General features: G+C 53.2%; 1 protein-coding gene across 5 annotated transcripts in view; it reads right to left on the bottom strand.

The window, feature by feature from the left end:
- LOC119295834 overlaps positions 1–19,031 on the bottom strand; it is a 36,361-nt gene that overhangs the window by 16,831 nt on the left and 499 nt on the right. For 4 of the 5 annotated variants that reach the window (XM_037574280.1, XM_037574279.1, XM_037574278.1 and 1 more), the window contains exon 1: positions 18,853–19,025. The exons of the other annotated variant lie outside the window; for it this stretch is intronic. The gene's annotated coding sequence lies outside the window, so the exon portion shown is untranslated. Of the gene's footprint in view, positions 1–18,852; positions 19,026–19,031 lie in introns of those variants that run through there. 5 annotated transcript variants of the gene reach the window in all.

Raw genomic sequence — 19,031 nt, forward strand, 5'->3', positions numbered from 1 at the left:
ATGTTGGATCCACAACACTAAGTTTGGAAAGGTGAAATCCATGTTGCACTCTAGTCTGAGCCTGCGTGAAGAAGTCTGCTAGCTGTAACTCAGAAGGCACATACTGAAGAGCAACAACATGATCCTGCACAGCAGCGCGCACATAAGAAGTATCAACGCCAATATGCTTGGTAAGCCCATGCTTCACGGGATCCCGTGCAATACTGATAGCACCTGTACTGTCTGACAAAAGGGTGGTAGGTGTAGTAACATAAACACCAAAATCCTCCAGTAACCATCGTAACCAAGTCACCTCTGCCAGAAGAGACATAGCTCGCAACTCAGCCTCTGCACTCGAACGGGAAACTGCAGTCTGTTTCTTCGTCTTCCAGGCAATGAGAGAACCACCAAGACAAACACAGTAAGCAGAAAGTGAACGGCGATCCGTAGGATCACTAGCCCACTTAGCATCCGAATAGGCCTGGAGCTGTAACGAGCTGGAGCGGGAAAAAAAAGATGGTGAGAGATCATGCCACGAAGATATCGTAGAACACGAAGAAGGTGACTAGTAGTGCACCAAAGTGAGAGAAGAAACAAACTGACTCAAGATATGGACAGGATAGGAGATATCCGGACGAGTGACAGCGAGATAGATAAGACTCCCAACAAGATGACGATAACGTGTCGAATCAGACAAGGGCTCACCATCAGAAGCGCAAAGGTGAACATTGAGCTACATAGGAGTCTCAACAGTGCGCTCATCACTAAGAGCCGCACGAGTAAGAAGATCCTGGATATACTTTTCTTGGGAAATAAAAAAGGCATCAGAGGTGGGAGGAAACCTCAATCCCAAGAAAGTAACGAAGAGGACCAAGATCGGACATAAGAAACCGCTCACCGAGATGGGCCTTGATAAAGGCAATGTACTCAGGGTCATTGCCAGTGATGATCATGTCATCAACATATAGAAGAAGAAGAGTCCGACCACGAGTTGCAAGGTGGACAAACAGCGCCGGATCATGAGCACTCGCTGAAAAACCAGCGGCGGTCACCACAGATGCAAAACGCTCAAACCAGGCACAAGGGGCTTGCTTAAGGCCATAAAGAGAGCGACGAAAACGACATACCATGCCATCAGGAACAGAATACCCTGGTGGTGGCTGCATATAAAACTCCTCACGCAACTCACCATTAAGAAAGGCATTCTAACATCAAGCTGAGAAACAGACCAATGGTGAATAGAGGCCACAGCGAAAAGTGTGCGGCTAGTGGTCATATGGGTCACAGGAGCAAATGTCCCATCGTAATCACGACCATGCTCCTGCTGAAAGCCACGAGCCACAAGACGAGCTTTGTAACGCTCAAGAGAACCATCGGAGCGAGTCTTAACTTTGTAGACCCACTTACAAGTGATGGGACGAACACCGGAAGGAAGAGAAACAAGATCCCACGTGTCGGTGCGCTCAAGAGCAGGAAGCTCCTCTGCCATCGCAAACTGCTATTCAGGATGAACAATAGCATCGCGATAAGAGGTAGGCTCAAGTACAGCCGAAAGACCATATCGACTAGGAGAATAGCAGTCAGGGGGAGGGCAAGGCCGAGCCTGAAGACCATAAGTCGGCTGAGATGAGGAGGACGCACCAGAAGTAGATGGCTCGTCAATGGATTTATCCGCAACACATGGACGACGAGTATAATGGAAAGGAAAGGAGGGAAGAGGTGGAATCACTGGAGGTGGAGACGGCGAATGTATCGATGATGACGATGGAGAAGGGGAAGGTATCGGTGATGAAGGTGGAGAAGGGGAAGGTATCGATGATGAAGGTGGAGAGTCATGTGATGAGAAGAAACTGTAGGAGAAGACGGCATCGGATCTGCAACAGCAGGACGAGGAATAGGAATGCTGGGCACAGAGGTAGGTGAGTCCGGAAACGTAAGAAAAGAGATGTCCTGTGCTGAAAAAGCCGAGGAGAATGGACGCGGGTAGAAGGGACGAGACTCCTCAAAAGTCACATCCCGGGAAATACGCATCCAGCGACCGATGAGATCCCAACATCGATAGCCCTTATGCTCATCACTATATCCGAGAAAGACACACTCAACAAACTGAGCGGTCAGTTTGGTGCGTTCACGAGGGGCAAGCAAAACATATCAAACGCAACCAAACAAACGAAGCGCTGAATAATCAGGAGGATGACCAGAAAGATGCTCAAGAGGAATACCACCCTATAGAGCAGTAGAAGGTTGAATGTTGATGAGATAGGTGGAAGCGGTAACAACCTCAGCCCAAAAGTGAGGCGGAAGAGAGGCGGCGATCATCATCAAACGTGCCTCCTCAAGAAGGTGACGATGCCTGCGCTCAGCCACACCATTCTGAGCATGAGCACCAGGGCAAGAGAACTGAGTAAGAGTACCCTGCTCAGCAAGAAATCCTCGCAGTGCATGAGAGATATACTCACCAGCTGAATCTGCGCGAAAAACACGAATAGGAGTGGAAAACTAGGTGTGAACCATGGCAGCAAATTTTTTGTATATAGATCAGACCTCACTACGAGAAGACATGAAATAGATCCAAGTGTACCGAGAAAAATCGTCTACAAAGATAATATAGTAGCGATGACCACCTTTCAAAGCGAAGGGAGCCGAACCCCAAACATCAGTGAACGAGATCAAAAGGACGCTCGGACACCGACTCACTGTGAGGGTAGGGCAGCTGAATCTGCTTACCGAGTCTACAACCCAGACAATCCAACGACGCATTACCGGAGACAGACCCCAGAACACCGTGATGAACCAAAGACGAGACGAGAACCACATAAATGGCCAAGATGATGATGCCACTGCTGAAAAGAGCTGGTAGATGCAGCTATAGGGGCTGCGAGACTGGCGGCGGTGGCAACGGAGGGAAGACGAAGCCAGTCAAGCTCCCAAGACCATCGGAGCGTTGAGGGCCAGCACCAAGCAGAGCACCTGTGCGACGATCCTGAACAGAACACGAATCAAAGTCAAGAATGACCATACAACTAGAGTCAACAATCTGACCACCGGATATCAGTTGCATGGTAAGCCGAGGAACATGAGTGACAGAGGGAACATGAAATGAAGAAGTGCTGAGGGTGCCTCGACTAGCTACAGGGAGGGGAGTGCCATCAGCCGTAAGAACACGAACAGGAGACTCGACAGGTCGAACGGAGGTCAAAGTGAAAGAATCATGAGTCATATGAAAAGAAGCTCCAGTATCAAGAATCCATGGGGATGTACCTGAATGAGTTGAAGGTGGTTTCTCAATGCCAGAAGAGTTAGTCACATAACCTGTAGAAACTGTCGGTGAAGAATCCCAAGCATCAAGCAGGCATCGCAGCTGTGCAATCTCACGCGTAGACAGGGACACGGCAGAAGCTTCGGTAGAAGAGGTCGACGTAGAAACATCTGACGACGATGAGCAGTCGCCTATGTTTTTAAGGCGTCGCCTAAGCGTCGCCTAGTCGTCGCCTAAGCGTCAAGGCGCCCCAGGATGGCAAGGCGTCTACCCCGCCTTAGACAGACATGAAGTGTACGGCTGTGGCTGCCCTAGTTCTGGCTGCTCCTGGGGCTTGGAGATGACGGCCCCGCTGTCTCCCGGCACCATGAAGAGGAGGGAGGACTGGGGGCTCCTGGGGCTTGCTGCTGTGAGGGAGAAGGGTGGGGCCATGAAGAGGAGGGAGGGAGGACCAGAAGGGTATGGCTTCGTGGCGGCTGTGGTGGGAAAGAAGGGAAGGAGATAGTGGAATTAGGTCACGGGGGTGTATATGGCCACTAGATGGGCTTTTGGGCCACTCGGAGGTGCATAAGTAGTGGCCCATCTCTCAGCCATTGCTCTTTTTCTAGTATTAATATGTGCAGACCTATTGATGACTCTTTTCCTGCAATGTTTAAGGCGTCGCCTTGCCTCGCCTTACCGCCTCGCCTTGGCGCTTAGGCGTCAGAGCGGCCCTCCTCCGCCTTATGACGCTTTACCGCCTTAAAAACATAGGCAGTCGCCACCACCCATGGAAGTCGCGTGGAGTCGACCGAGAGTAGCGAGTCGACATAGAGCCACATGGGGAGTCGACGTAGAGCGGTCACCACCGTGCTCGGAAGCCGCGAGAGGAGTCAGCATAGAGTGGTCACCGCCGCGCGCGGAGCGGTCATCGATGCGCGCGGAAACCGCGACAGGAGTCGATGTAGAGCATGCACCACCATCATGGTCAAAAGCCGCGAGAAGAGTCGACGAATAACGACCATCACAGCCTGCTGAAGACGCCATAGAGGACAAAGTCACAGACGGACGAGCACCAAGCACCGAGCGACGGCGCATGTGTGAGACGGGATCAATATACAGAACACCGTCAGAAGTCTTCATGCAGCGACGGGAATGCAGGCCTGGTGTAAACGCCATATCAATTTTTTTAGTACTCTTTTTTTTCTCTCTTTTTTTTAAAACACCAAGGAACAACCAACAGAATCAACCCAAAAGGCAGACGTGCACCCAGTGGGCTGAACGAAGAGCAACCAGCATTCACGCGCGAGGCAAGCAGCCAACGGCCGAAACCAGAAGAAGAAGCGGCAGCGAGGGCGCTCGATCCATAGGACGAGCACGAGCAAGAGCGCCCCGATCGAGGGCGGCCGAATTGGGAGACGGGCGTCCCGATCTGGATGTCGGATCGAAGTTCCCCTCGTCTTCTCTCCAACCAGAGGAAGGGATTGATGGCAGCGGCCGGTGGAGAAGTCGCTAGCCCTCGGCCGGGAGGAGGCGGCGGCCGGCGGAGAAGTCCGGGGCCGCGAGCCGGGAGGAGGAGGCGGCCGACAGACGTGCAACCAAGGCGGACTTGATCCAGAGGAGGAGATCAGCGGCAGCTCGAGCGGCTCCTTGGTGGCAGAGGAGATCCAACCAGCGGGCGGGTGCGGTGAAGCAGCAACGGAAAGCCACGGGGAAGGAGCAGTGGCTGCCGGCAGGGAAGAAGACAGCGACGGCCAGGAGTACCGGCGGACGTGAGAATGAGATGGATCGGAGGATGCACGAGTTGCACGTGCATAAAAAAAACTAATGATATAATACCATGTTAGAAACAGCAACTTGTATTATTAGGAGGCCAAAGCCAACATATATACACATACATGAGGATGTCAAAAGGCTACAGGAGGATGCAAAGAGACTAAATGCAAAAGGTCAAAAGACATCACTAATATAACTCTAACAATAACAACTGGTAAGGTCACAACTCTATGTAAATGAGGTCCAGAAAGTCAGAACTACATCTAATAAGATTGAACTTAACTAGCAAATCTGTGGGGCATGCAGATAGGTCCCTCCGGTCCATTTTTCTGGTCTCATCTCCAAATTTTGGTTAATTTCAATTTCTAAGCACACCACTATTAGTTCCCTCCTTGCCTGTGCAACCGTCCTCTCCTTTGGTCCTTGATGATTTGGTTTCTCACCAGCTGATGCTAAGTGCACATGCAGACATGCATGTATGGTTTCTCACTAATTAATGTGGAACTAAGGAAAAAAGAGGAATTTTAGGGGTAAACATTCACATCTATTGGTCTAGGTTTTTTAAGAACCTCCACGCTGGAAGATATTATAGCATGGGGCTAATAAAATGAATGAGAGGGGGATGATTTATGGTTGGGTAGATGCGGATTACCGCCGTCGTTGTTCCTCCTTCCAACAGAAAACCATGCAAGCATATACTGTTACATGCTACTGATTTTTTTTCTGCAAAATACGCATGGTGTGTATCATTCCATTTATAGAGGGGTGAGAAATTACAGTGTGGGCAACCTCCTAGCCACATACACAGAGGTATGGAGGAAGTTGCACAGGAGCAAAAGACGAAGAGGGGTTGCTCAGCCCCGATAGCATACATGTCTACGTTACAGGGCTCAGATTATTCAGGCCCTTGGCACCTGCCTTCGCCCAGGTGAGCGCTTCGTCCTGGATAGTGTACCAGGTCTGGGAGGAACAGTTGTCGGTTATCAAAGGTGCATGCATTGCGATGTTTCCAGATAGAGCAAGTGCAGAGAGGGATGATCGAGGTTAGACCTTTGCAGAGGCCCGAAGGACATTATTTTGTCGCCGATGCCCACCAGTTAAGTAAGCACTTGGAGCCGTCTGGTGAAGTAGTGGTCAGGCCGCACCACGCCAGGATTTGATGCCTTGGCAGGAGATCACGCAACCCATGAGGAGGCGGTGCATGGTTTTGGGCTCTTGATCGCAGAGCATGCAGCATGAAGAGTGAGGGAGGCCTCGGCGAGCCAAGTCCTCGGCTGTCCAACATTTGTCCTGTCCGACAAGCCATAAGAAGAATTTGACACTCGTCGTGCCCAGCTTTTCCAAGTTAGCCACCAATGTGGATCAGGGATGGAGCCATTGAACAGCGGAAGGTAGCATGATCTGGCAGTGTAGAGTCCATTGTCAGTCCAGCGCCAATGAATGGTATCCGGCATAGATGAAAGAGTGACATTCTGCAGGCGCCGCTACACATCGACGTACTCGACGGAAGCAGCAGGCCCCAGGACGCCTCGGATGTCGTGGATCCAGGTCCAGAGGGGAATTCCCTTGCGCACCAGGCGGCGTTTGAAGCATCAACGAGGAACTGGGGTGATGAGGGTTGGAGCAATGTCGGCAATTGACTGATCATTGAGCCAATGGTCTGTCTAGAATCGGCAGGTCCGCCCATTACCAATCGTCCACGTGATAGAAGCCCGAAAGATGTCGCGGACCTCCGGCTCGCATGGCAGTGGGAGGAGGTGCCATGGTCGGGAGGGATCAGTGGCCTTGAGCCAAAGCCACCTAACACTAAGGGCGATCCCAGTGCATAGAAGATCACGGACGTCAAGGCCTCCAAGAGCGAGAGGAAGGTACACACTAGGCCAAGTGACGAAGCAAATGCCGACGCTAGCCTCCTTACGGTCATGCCAAAGGAAGTCCCTAATAATGTGAGTGACCTTCTTGAGGCTCGCCAGACGGCTCCAAGGGTGGGGGACCTTGAAGAGGAGTTGGATGGGCTCAGCGCCGGCCAGACGGCTCTAGGGGTGGAGGATGAGGCGGAAACATGGCGAGCGAACGTTGTCGGCCGCAACCATGGTGAGCAGCGCACGCGGGAGGGAGACCTCAGCCGCCTCAATCTCCGAAAAGCGTGGAATGAAGCATAACACTCTCGAAAGGCGAAGACAAGGGTGGCCGGACATGGTTGTGATCGTGCGACGGGACGAGAGTGCCCTGGAGGTGGACACAAACAAAAGAGGCAAGATGGAAGATCCTGACTACGGCGGTCCAAGGAGTGAGGGAGGCGCGGACTCAGACCCAGGGGGTGGGGCTGCTGGGTCCTACCCCAAATGTTGTGGCGCGGGCGGGTCCGCACTACACGCAGATGACCCGGATGAACGCGAGCACGGGCGCTTGGCCCGCAGGGAAGCGCTAGGAGGAGGTGCGTGGGAGCATGCAGGCCCGGGCGATATGAACATAGAAGCAGCAGCGCTTGCAACGCACATCATGCCTGCACTCAGCCCGAGGATGGCAGGGAAGGGGCGGCAGAGCGCTACGCTCCAGGCTAGCAATGAGGCAGCACTCACAGGTCGTCGTGGCAGGCGGTTGCGCACCATCTCCCAAAGGGCAGGTGCGGGCTCCTCATGCGGCGGAAACCAATGGATCTCGAAGCGAAGGCCACGGTGAGGGGCCACGGTGTGAGAGTCCGACTCGGGAGACGTGAGATCCTCTCAGCATAGGACCTCGCAAACGACAGACCACGGAGGCCGCCGGAGCCAGCAAAGGGATGGACTCCATCCAGCTGGCCTCGCGGGGTCGACCTCCAGCGGAAGCGGTTGGGGAGGCTAGGATTTTTCATGTCCGGTATCATCGTTTACGCCCGCTCCAGATGTAATGGTTGACCAACTATTATTACTGTTTCTAGGATGGTAAGTCAATATTATCTGCAATTGGTAAGAAGTAACACACACAAATTTGGCATGGATGCTACTCAACATCAGGCAATAGAGTGTCAGTCTAGCAACGGTAGCAAGCGATAAGAGGGAAGTCAAGCTAAAGTGGGGCTCTTGCGTTTGCTTTATTTATAAAGCGAGCCGAAAGCCTTTTTCGGTAAGTGGGGCTCTTGCACAGGTGGATTAGGTCAACTAATTGAGTTCAACTACTAACCTTATGGGCTCGGGAATGGTGAAATATGACGTCCTGATATATTTTGGACTCATTTCACCCTTCAATTCTAGCCATGCATCTCTGAGAGTAATGGCATAAAGTAGCTATGTAACCCAGCAACCAAGCACACACAAGAGGGAGGCACAAGTAAAGCAAAACCTATATTTTTGCCCCAATTCTTATCTATATTTCTACCTCCGATCATCAAACTCCCATCAGAAACACTGTGGTTGCCACTCATCAGAGATGTAGCAGTAGGTCCATCACACAAGAGGGAGGCACAAGTAAAGCAAAACCTATATTTTTGCCCCAATTCTTATCTATATTTCTACCTCCGATCATCAAACTCCCATCAGAAACACTGTGGTTGCCACTCATCAGAGATGTAGCAGTAGGTCCATCACAAAATGCTCCAGGTATGGTGCAAAGACAACATCATTATTTGAAAAATTGGGACAACAAATAATCCCAGATGTAGCAACAAACTATATGTCTAAAGCAGATCTCAGATCTCACACCGTTAATAAAGTATTTACCTGGAATAAATCCCTAGTCTGACATTGGAATAAATTAAAGTGCAACATGAAGGTAGGGCAAGAAACTCCGCCTATGTCTTCTAGGCATAGCCGGTCCCAAGCCCGGGTAAAGGAGGAGGGTTGTGATAGGCTTGGCGAGCCAACGTAAAAATTAGCCAGTCCCATGGTTTGAAACCCATTTGAGCGAGAGTAGTACTAGGATGGGTGACCTCCTGGGAAGTCCTCGTGAAAGGGTTTCATATCTAAGGGTTGTGATAGGCTTGGCGAGCCAACGTAAAAACTAGCCAGTCTTTTGGATATGAAACCCATTTGAGCGAGAGTAGTACTAGGATGGGTGACCTCCTGGGAAGTCCTTGTGAAAGGGTTTCATATCTAGCCTACCCCAACTTGTTTGGGATAAAAGGCTTTGTAAGTAAGTAAGTAAGAAAGTAGGGCAAGAACAACATGTTTGGATAAAACATGGTAGGGATAGGCCAGAGGGTAAAGAGGGATACTACGACTCTAGGAGGGCAAAGGATTTTGAGAGAAGTCGCCTACTCCAGAAACATAAAATGTGTTAGACTAGCCATAGTGAAGACTACACATAAAATATGTTACTACCTCTATAGTGGGGAGTAACATATGTGTGGTGTCATGCAACACTTCATTTATTATGTTGTAGACTCATCTTGTCTTCGTATGTGTGATGTTACTCATAGTATGAGTAACTAGCTATGTTACTCAATTTGTCTCTCTCCCCATTAATTAGCTGCCACATCATCTATTTTACATAGATATGTGTGATATTACCACTCATGTTACTCCTGTTGTGGGTAGTATTAATGCTAACCATGATTTCATCTTTTGTAGCCTACCACGAACTTATATCATACCTGATATGGCATTAAAACTCACAAAGCTGTCCATACATGATTAAAATAAAATCACCAGTGTACGTCTAGAAGATTGGGCCGAATAAATCTGAAAAGGAACAGTAACGGCTGCAATAGATTGCGCCCTTCAATCATTGCAAAAATGAAACAATAACAAACTTGAAATAACATTTATGATTGTGCTTTTCTGGTCCACAGTTTCTTGGGCTAGAAGTTCCATGAATATAAAAGAACATGTCCAATTAGTTTTGATATAAACTTGACACAATTATTATCCTAGAGAGTGACATGTTATATTGTCCAATTTTCTTCTGTTTGGCAACTATAATTAAGATACCGCTTATGACTGCACGTGACTGAAGTAATCAGGGCGAAATAACGAGTCACCTGCCATACGCACAGTTATATTTAACTTCTAAATTATTCAATTTAATTTTCTAAGTACGAGATGTCATTTTTTCTTCACATTCTCGCAGAAGACACTGCTACTAGAAAGTTATCAATACTCCCACATGCCAGGTATTACCCTCAATCTCTGTTTTCGAGTCGCTCGACTAGTCGCGACTAGTCGTCGACTAGTCGATGAGTCACACTGGCAGGGTCGACTCAGCCTAGCGACTCGACTCATGGTATGAGTCGAGCGACTCGAGCGACTAGTCACGACTAGTCACGACTCGTCGTGTTTTCTGGGTCGAACGACTCAATTTTTTTTCTCTAATCTTGCTTGCTGGAAACCTAGATCGAAGCAGTTCCCCCTCCTCCCTGACCCAACCCTTTCCTTGGCAACCGCCGCCGCCCATGGTTGCTGGCTTGCTGCTCCTCCCCTCCTCCCCTGGTTGCTGCTGCATATCTGCTCCGTCCCTCCTCTGGTTGCTGCTGCTGGTGGTCTGCTCCTCCCCTCCTTCCATGGTTGCTGCTGCTGGTCTGCTCCTCCCCTGAGCTACCAAGCAGAAGCACTAGAGGTCTAGAGCAGATCAGAGCAAAAGGAAAAGAGATGATACAGGATAGTGCTTCTGTATGGTAATTTTATTGTACCTACTGCCTACTGCATAACTCACGTCAACTCGTCGCATGTCGACTCGTCGACCATGAGTCTAGACTAGTCACAACTAGTCTAGAGTCGCCGCCCCTGAGCGACTCGTCGACTCATCGACTCAAAAACCTTGCCCTCAATTAGGGTTATACTAGCCTGAATTGTTGTCCTAGTAGTTTCTCTAATTTAGTGTCCCATATGAAAATCCAAAGATGGTACGACGCTAAACAAGTTCTCTTTGTTAACATACCCGCATTAGATGTAACCCATAAATTCTTGCCAAAACAGCCTACACTTAGATAGTTAAAAGGGACCTGCAAGTGGATGCTACCACCTGTAATTACTGCTGAGGCCTATTACGAGTGCACGCCCTTTCTCCCATGAACCACCTGATGATGGTAGCTGCCTTTGAAAACATACTTGGGGAATCTGATGCGGCGGATGAGCCCGCTCGTGCCCCTCCCTCCCCGCTCCTCCTAGCCCTCCCGCCCACCAGCCCCGCCGCCGGCGAATCCCCGCCATCAGCCCACCCAACCCCTCGCCTAGCCATGGCGGCCCCAAGTGCTGACCCTGTAGAGCCCCGAGCGACCCTCTCCGACGACCGCGTGTCCTCCGGCGACCGCTGGTACGATTCAGAGAGCGAGTCCTCGGCCCGCTCGTACAGCGATGTCGCACGCACACCACCGGCTGTCTCCGCGCCGCTCGCTCTCCTCGCCCCTGCACGTGCCGTCGACCCGCCTCGACAACCCGTTGCGAGCCGCCTCGGCCCCCGGTCCGAGGTGCACCGCGCCCCTGGCGACGTCCAGGTCGACGCTGACAGCTTCCAGCAACCGCGGCGCCGGAACCGTCGCCGCCTTCCCCGCCAAGACGACGAGCCCAGTTCGCCTCCACGCCAACGGCGCAGCCCATCCCCGGAAGAGGTCGCTGGACTTTGCTTCCGCTGCCTCGACCCCGGTCATCGTGTTCGGGACTGCACCAACGACATCCGGTGCCGCCGCTGCCTGGAATCCGGGCACGACTCACGCTCCTGCGACCCCCGGCGCCGGAGAGTTGCCCGGGCCGACCCCGAACGCGCTCGCCCTGCTGCTCGGGCGCGGGCGCCCCGGGCCGCGCAGCCCTCCGCCCCCTCCCGCCGCCCCGATGGCCGTTGCGCCCTTGGCACGCGCGCCGGAGCCGGTGAGGATAATCATGTCGCATTCAGTCGAGATGGAGGCTGAAAAGGTCCTGTCCCGAGCAATGGTGGCCTCCATCACCGGCAACAGGCCGACCGTGTCAGCCGCCGAGGTTGCTGATGTGCTCCTGACCTCCCTCGAGCTCGAAGACGGCGACTTCACAGTTCACGCTCACCACCCTGAGGATTTCCTGATCCTGTTCAGCTCGCGCATGATTATGTGTCGCCTCAATGGGGACCACTTCATCAGCTCCCCACGGTTCACCCTCTCTGTCCGCCCGTGGAGCAAGCTGGCCCATGCGGGCTCTGACCAATTCGAGTATCGCGTCGAGCTTGAGCTTCGGGGCATCTCCGCTCAGGCCTGGCACCTCTCGACTGCCGAGCACATCCTTGGGGAGAGCTGCTGGATCGAGCGGCTTCACCCCAACACGCGCTCCAGAGAGGACATGGCCACATTCCGGCTGGCAGGGCGCGCGCATGATCCGGCCAACATCCGCCGCGCCGCTGTTCTGGAGATTGTGGAGCAGATTCCCGCAAGGGTGCATTCAGAAGCCCCAACCATCAGGACCCTCACCTACCCAATCTCCATTGCTCTTGCTCGGGCGGAGATGATCGGAGCCCCTGCCCCTAGCGATCAGGGGAACAATGGACCTGGAGTGGTGATGGAGGCGGTGACGGAGGCGGCGCCGGAGACGTCCACGACCATGCTCGAGGCAATGGCCCTAGTCGGGCACGTCGCCGCGGCCGCAAGCGCCGCCTGCTGGACATGCGGACGGCATGGCTGTCGACACCCTGGGTTGGCGCGCTGGCGGCCGCTCCGCGTGCGCTAATGGCGTGTTCGTCGCGCATGCATGGCCCGCGCCGCCATCCGTACGCGTTGGGAGATGCTCCATGGCCCCGTGGCCAGGTCAGCACGGCCGGTTGGATCAGCAAGGCCCCACCAACCCGCGTCACTGCGCCAGAGAAGGAAAGGGCAAAGGAAGGCAAAGGCGGGCTTTGGCCGCGGACCAGACTGGCTTTGCTGCAGCTGCTGTTGGAGATACCAAGACCGAGCAGGAGGGGCCAGCGGGTGGCCCCCAGATCGCTACATCTGCGCATCCCATCAACGCATAACCCCGCCCTGGGCCAAGCGGCACTCCCATTGGCGGCAAACGCCAAAGAAGGATCCGGAGATTCAAACACTACTCCAACCCCCGAGGACGATGGCGTGGACCCCGCATCTGGCTCGCATGATCCAAGGAGTTGTCGGGACCTGCCCGAACTGAGCGAGGTGCCAGACTCGCAGCCCGTGACGGCTAGCTTGTCGGGGCAAAGCGGCTGCTCGCCAGCATCCCCACCTGACGTGGGCTTGTCTGCCCCTACGGACCGGTCTTGCGGGACCCACGAGCGCACCACTGGGAATGCGGATGCGTGCCCCGCCACGAGAGCGGTCCCTCCTGCAGAAGCCACCAGTTCACCACCCCCGGTGACAATCCTGCAAAGGCCCCAGGCCCAGCAAGCCCTGGCAAGCCCAGCACGGAAGCTGAAGCCCGCACGCATGCCACCAATCGCCAGGGCCCAAGCCCACCTACTGAGGGGCATTTCGCTTCCCCGCCGATCACCATGAGACGATGACGGGCCCGCGCCCCCGTGTCGCAATCCTTGACGTTCGGCGAATTCCTGGCCGCTGCAGCCAAGCACATCGCCGCGGCCTTGCCGACGCCTGGGAAGAGGCCGCGCAGGCCCCTGAACTTCGCCCCCCACTGCGGCCGCTCTGCGACCACCTCATCCCCGACGGCGGCACCCCCCACAGCCGAAAGACGCGCGCACGTCCAGATCTTGCGCACCCTGGGGATGATAGGGACGAACCAGAAGATCTCATCCGCCGAGATGCAAACCTACGAGGGCATGTTTGCAACGCCCATCCCACTCGCGGTGCTCAAGGCCATTGCCACCCTGGTCGATCGAGAGATCCCGGAGGGCCTGACCAGCCTACCGACCACATCGGCATGTGTTGAGGTTGCATGTGAAGCCTAGGAGAGGCACACTATCTCGCTCGTCGATCCAGTGTCCATGGATCACGACTTTAGGATAGTCGTGTGGAATGTGCGTGGCCTTAACGCATGCGCCCGGCGCTTTGCCGCTCGCTCGCTGTTGGACACCACTGCTGCCTCCGTCTGTTGTGCTCGACACCCTTGGCTCAGAATTTGACGATTACACATCTCCCGGCGAATGGCATGCGAGGCGGCATTCTTCTGGCTTGGAAAAGCAGGGTTGTATCTATCACACACCCTCTGTTCACCACGAACGCCCTCACTGCCACGGTGACCATGCCCACGGGCGTACCCTGGTGGCTATCGGTTGTGTATGGACCCCAAGATGACATGAACAAAATTGCGTTCCTGCAAGAGCTCCGGGAGATCCGTACGGCCTGCTCAGGGCCATGGATGTTGTGCGGCGACTTCAACCTCATCCTACACGACGAGGTCAAGAGCAATGGCAACTTGAACAGGCGAATGATGGGCAGGTTTCACCGCCTTGTCAACGATCTCGCCCTGAAGGAAATTTACCTCAACGGGCGCCGCTTTACATGGTCCAACGAGCAGTCCCCGCCTACCCTGGTGCATCTGGACCGCGTGCTCTGCACCTCGGACTGGGAAGACGCGCACGGCGAGTGCCATCTCCGCTGCCTTGCGTCCGTCGTCTCGGATCATTGCCCACTGTTGTTGGACTGCGCACCCATGCCCAGGGCGTACAGGCGCTTCCACTTTGAGGATTTCTGGCTCAGGCTCGATGGATTTCATGACACGGTGGCCGCGGCCTGGGGCTCGGCTTACGACCCGGACCCCTTTCACCGCCTGATGCTGCGCCTTCAGGCCACAGCCCGTAGACTCACCAGCTGGAGTGCCAAGTCTACCGGCAACATTCGGGACCGAATGGCCATTTCCCGCGAGCTCATATCACGCTTCGACAAGGCCCAGGAGGACCGCGCTCTATCGCCGCCCGAAGACCGGCTGAGGAAGCACCTCAAGATCACATACCTTGGCCTTGCGTCCCTGGAGCGCACTACTGCCAGGCAGCGCGCGCGCATCGCCACGCTCAAGGAGGGCGACACCAATACTGGTTTCTTCCATCGGCAATGCTCCTTCCGCCGACAGAAGAATCGAATATACAGCCTTGCCGTGGATGGGCACATACTCACCGACCAGAACATGATGGCGCGGGCTGCATTCGAGCACTTTGACAGGATCCTGGGCTCGGCTGCCAACCGGGAGCTCACGCTTGAGTTGGACCAGCTCATGGAGCCATGCGACCTCTCCAGTCTGGATGCACCATTCACCGTGGAGGAGGTCTGGGACGCGATCAAACGCCTCCCCGCCCGCAAGGCGCCGGGACCTGATGGGTTCACTGCTGAATTCTTGCGGGCATGCTGGACCACTGTTCGACAAGACTTCATGGACGTCCTCCAGCAGCTGTTCGAGATGAGGGGCCGCGGCTTCCACAAGCTGAACCAAGCCCTGATGACCCTGCTTCCCAAGCAAGCCGATGCCCAGCAGCTAAGCGACTACCGACCGATTTGCTTGATACATCTTGTGGCCAAGATCTTCGCCAAGGTCCTCTCGTTACGCCTCGCTCCCAGGCTGGATGCTCTGGTCAGTCGGAATCAAAACGCATTCATCCAGGGCCGGAGCCTCCACGACAACTTCATCCTCGTCAAGCAATCTCTACGGATGCTACATCAGCTCGAGGCTCCACGGGTCATGCTGAAGCTTGACTTAACGCGTGCCTTCGACACCATATCCTGGCCATTTCTCTTTGAGGTCTTGCGACAATATGGGTTCGGAGACAGATTCCTGGAGTGGCTCGCGATCCTGCTTTCGACATCGAGCACCCCCGTCCTGCTGAATGGAGAACCAGGCCCCCCATATGGCACTGTGGTGGCCTGCGACAGGGCGACCCCGTGTCCCCTCAGCACTTCATGCTCGCCGTGGACATGCTTGGCAGGCTGATGCGCCGGGCTATGGACGCCGGCATCCTGCGGCAGCTCCATCCCAGGCGCCCCATCCTGGCGATCTCTCTCTATGCAGATGATGTTATGCTATTCTGCCATGCCACGCTGGAGGATGTTGCCGCCGTCAAAGGAATCCTAACCCTATTCAGCAAGGCGAGCGGGCTACTGGTGAACTACGCCAAGAGCTCGGCCACTACCCTACATAGTGACCCGATGGCCGACGAGGCGACCTCTCAGCTCGGGTGCCCGGTAGCGCAGCTCCCCATAACTTACCTCGGCATTCCACTGACGACACGCCAACCCACTGCCAACCAGCTGCAACCCCTCGTCGACTCGGTGGCTGCCAGACTCCCAACTTGGAAGACATGGCTCATGAACAAGGCTGGGCGGCTCGCCCTGGTCAAGTCCGTCCTGTCCGCGATCCCCGTAAACCAGTTGCTCGCGTTCGCCCCGCCTAAGAAAACGTTGAAGCAGCTGGAGAAGATCCTAAGAGGTTTCCTTTGGGCCGGCCGTGCCATCGCCAATGGCGGACACTGCCACGTCAACTGGCGCCATGTGTGCAGACCTATCGAGTACGGCGGCCTAGGGGTCCGCGACATTGAGCGCGCTGGGCTGGCGCTGCGTATACGATGGATGTGGCTCGCCCGCGTGGACCCTGACAGCGCCTGGCAAGGTCTCGACATGCAATTCACACATGAGGAGCAAGCAATGTTCTTTGCCTCCACCACCATGAGCATCGGCAATGGTATGACTGCGTTGTTCTGGGAGGATCGCTGGATCAACGGGCAATCGGTCCTTGACCTCGCCCCACTGCTCTACCAATGCATTCCCAAGCAGCGATGCAAAGCGCGGACGGTTGCCGAAGGGCTCGCCAACAACACTTGGGCGCGCGATATCCAGGGGACACTGGGGCTGCACGAGATAGGCCAATACTTGCTCCTTTGGCAAGCTGTGAGCCACATCACCCTCTCGAACGAGCCAGACCGCTTGCTCTGGAGGTGGACGGCCAACGGCCGCTACTCGGCGCAATCATGCTATGCGGCAAGTTTCTAGGGTTCTACACGATGCCCCTCATGGAAGCTGGTATGGAAAAGCTGGGCACCACCAAGGGTGAAGTTCTGTGACAGTGACAGGAAAGCATCCACGCTCTGACAACCAAAAGTTATCAACATACAAATTGTGAATCTCTTGCCGCAGGCCTATCTAACCACTACAGCACTGCGAGAATGTTCCTTGTTCTCTTCTCCACTTAATTTCTAAGAAGGAAGAACAACGATTCAACTGCCATGAAATGGCTCATAGCTGCAATCAGGGGCGGACGCACGTTCAGATGAGTGGGGGCCCAGGACCCCACTCGAGTTCCAGTCGTCCCGGTATGAACGTCTCATGCCAGCCAGCAGGCCCCCGGTCAGGCTAGAGCTGGTGCCCCTACTCCCTTTGGCCGTTCTCCAAAAGCCCATAGAAAAAGCAAACCAAGTGCATGTTTGTCCTCCAACACAGCGATAAACGTGAGGAGAAGCTGGCTGCTGCTTGCCTCTTCGATCTCTGGGAGATTTAATAGCAACAAAATTGATTAAACCAAGAAGCGAACCGTCAGCCACCGCCCAACACCTGCTTCGAGTATGGGTTGATCGTGGCTGCTCACTCGCTTGTCGGTCGATGCCCGCCCCGCCGCCTGGTCGCCGGCCGCCGGCAGCCGCGGCGCGACCGCTAGTCTACGTAGGTCCGATGTGCAGCAGCAGCAACCTCTGCTCAAGTGCCCATCCCCAAGCTTTATTCATCTCAATCCCATCCCAACTCCTAAACTGCCGTAGGTAAACAGAAACTCAGGTACTTCTCGATTTGGTTTGCCTGGACCTCTCCGGTCCTTATTTTTCAGTTGATTTCTTTGCGTTTTCTGTCAAATCAAGTGAAAATATGCAATCCCATCCGTACTAGTACTCTATCAGACTGCAGACATGTACTGTTGGTTCTAACAATAAATTATAGGATTAGTGTGGCACACTAATAGTGGCTTAATTTGTAGGGTTTGGGAATTCTCTATGCAATTCAATCCGGCAAACCATTCTATTAGAAGTACTTGTGTGCTGGCCTGATAGTACTTGTGATAGCATGCTTTCTCTGTGAATTTTTACAGTTAGTACTTCAATTATTTGACAGGGAGGAAGAAAGAAAATGGATAAGTATTTGATAAAGAAAGAAAGAGATGACAACACCACCACCAATAGGTCTGCTTTGAGCCCAAGTGGTTTACTTTGTTATTTTGACAAGGAAAAGTTGTTGAAATTAGCTAAGCTTTATCCTGATGATTTTAATCACAAAAATATGGTGACTCTTGAGCGTGAACTTGATCTCTACATAGATAATATACTCCTTGATACATGGTTTTCTTGCTCTGGACAAAATGGGTTATTTTGCTAAACCGGCGGTGGATACAAGGAAGCATATCCCCTATCATTAGTATATAGCCTAATTTGCTTCGTGGAAAGGGACTGCTGGACGAAATTACTGATAAAGTGATTGTTGATCGTTTCCATAAGATGAAAGATCCCTGTGGGAGAAATAAAATGTAATGATCCAATACCTTACACCTCTTGTGTGTTTACCATTTCCATTAGTATTTTAATTGCTAACAATAATATGGGTTTTTTCTTCACAGAAAATGGCATTTATGTTAGGGATAAATATTATCTTTTTTGCAAAATATGAACTATTTGGATTTAAAGTCTTTTTATAACGTATGTTCAATTTAGTGATGACTTGCTGTGTTACTGTAGGATAAAGTATCTCTTTTTAGGACTTGAATAAAATTATCTTATAACTTGCAAGAAAATGTCTATATATAGCATATTTAGACGTTTATAAGCCAGTGTAAAAAAAATTGAGAGTTTTCTATAGCTGGGTTTTTATCCTGGGTCCGCTCCTGGCTGCAATCCATACCAGATACCAATACTAATAAACTAACTAATAGAGAGATAGAGGAAGCCATGCATTGGTATCATTGCTCGCAGCAAAGTAAAGGTTCTCTAAAGCCTAACAATCCATCCAAGCAAGTTAGGGTTCCAGGTTCCTTATAACAGCAAAAGAAACGAACCCCGAGTCTTGATGGATCTCCGCTCCACGCCAGTCCAATACTAGTAGAGGGGAGCAGGAGAACCACGACGAAGACGATCAAAGAATTCCTTCGAAGTGGAAGGAGGCTGGAGGCGTGTTCGGCGGCGCGTGTGCGGGCGAAGAGAGCGACGGTTGTGCTTTCGCAAACAAAAGCGAAAG

Source organism: Triticum dicoccoides, chromosome 4B (assembly GCF_002162155.2).
Source record: "Triticum dicoccoides isolate Atlit2015 ecotype Zavitan chromosome 4B, WEW_v2.0, whole genome shotgun sequence".
Taxonomy (NCBI): domain Eukaryota; kingdom Viridiplantae; phylum Streptophyta; class Magnoliopsida; order Poales; family Poaceae; genus Triticum; species Triticum dicoccoides.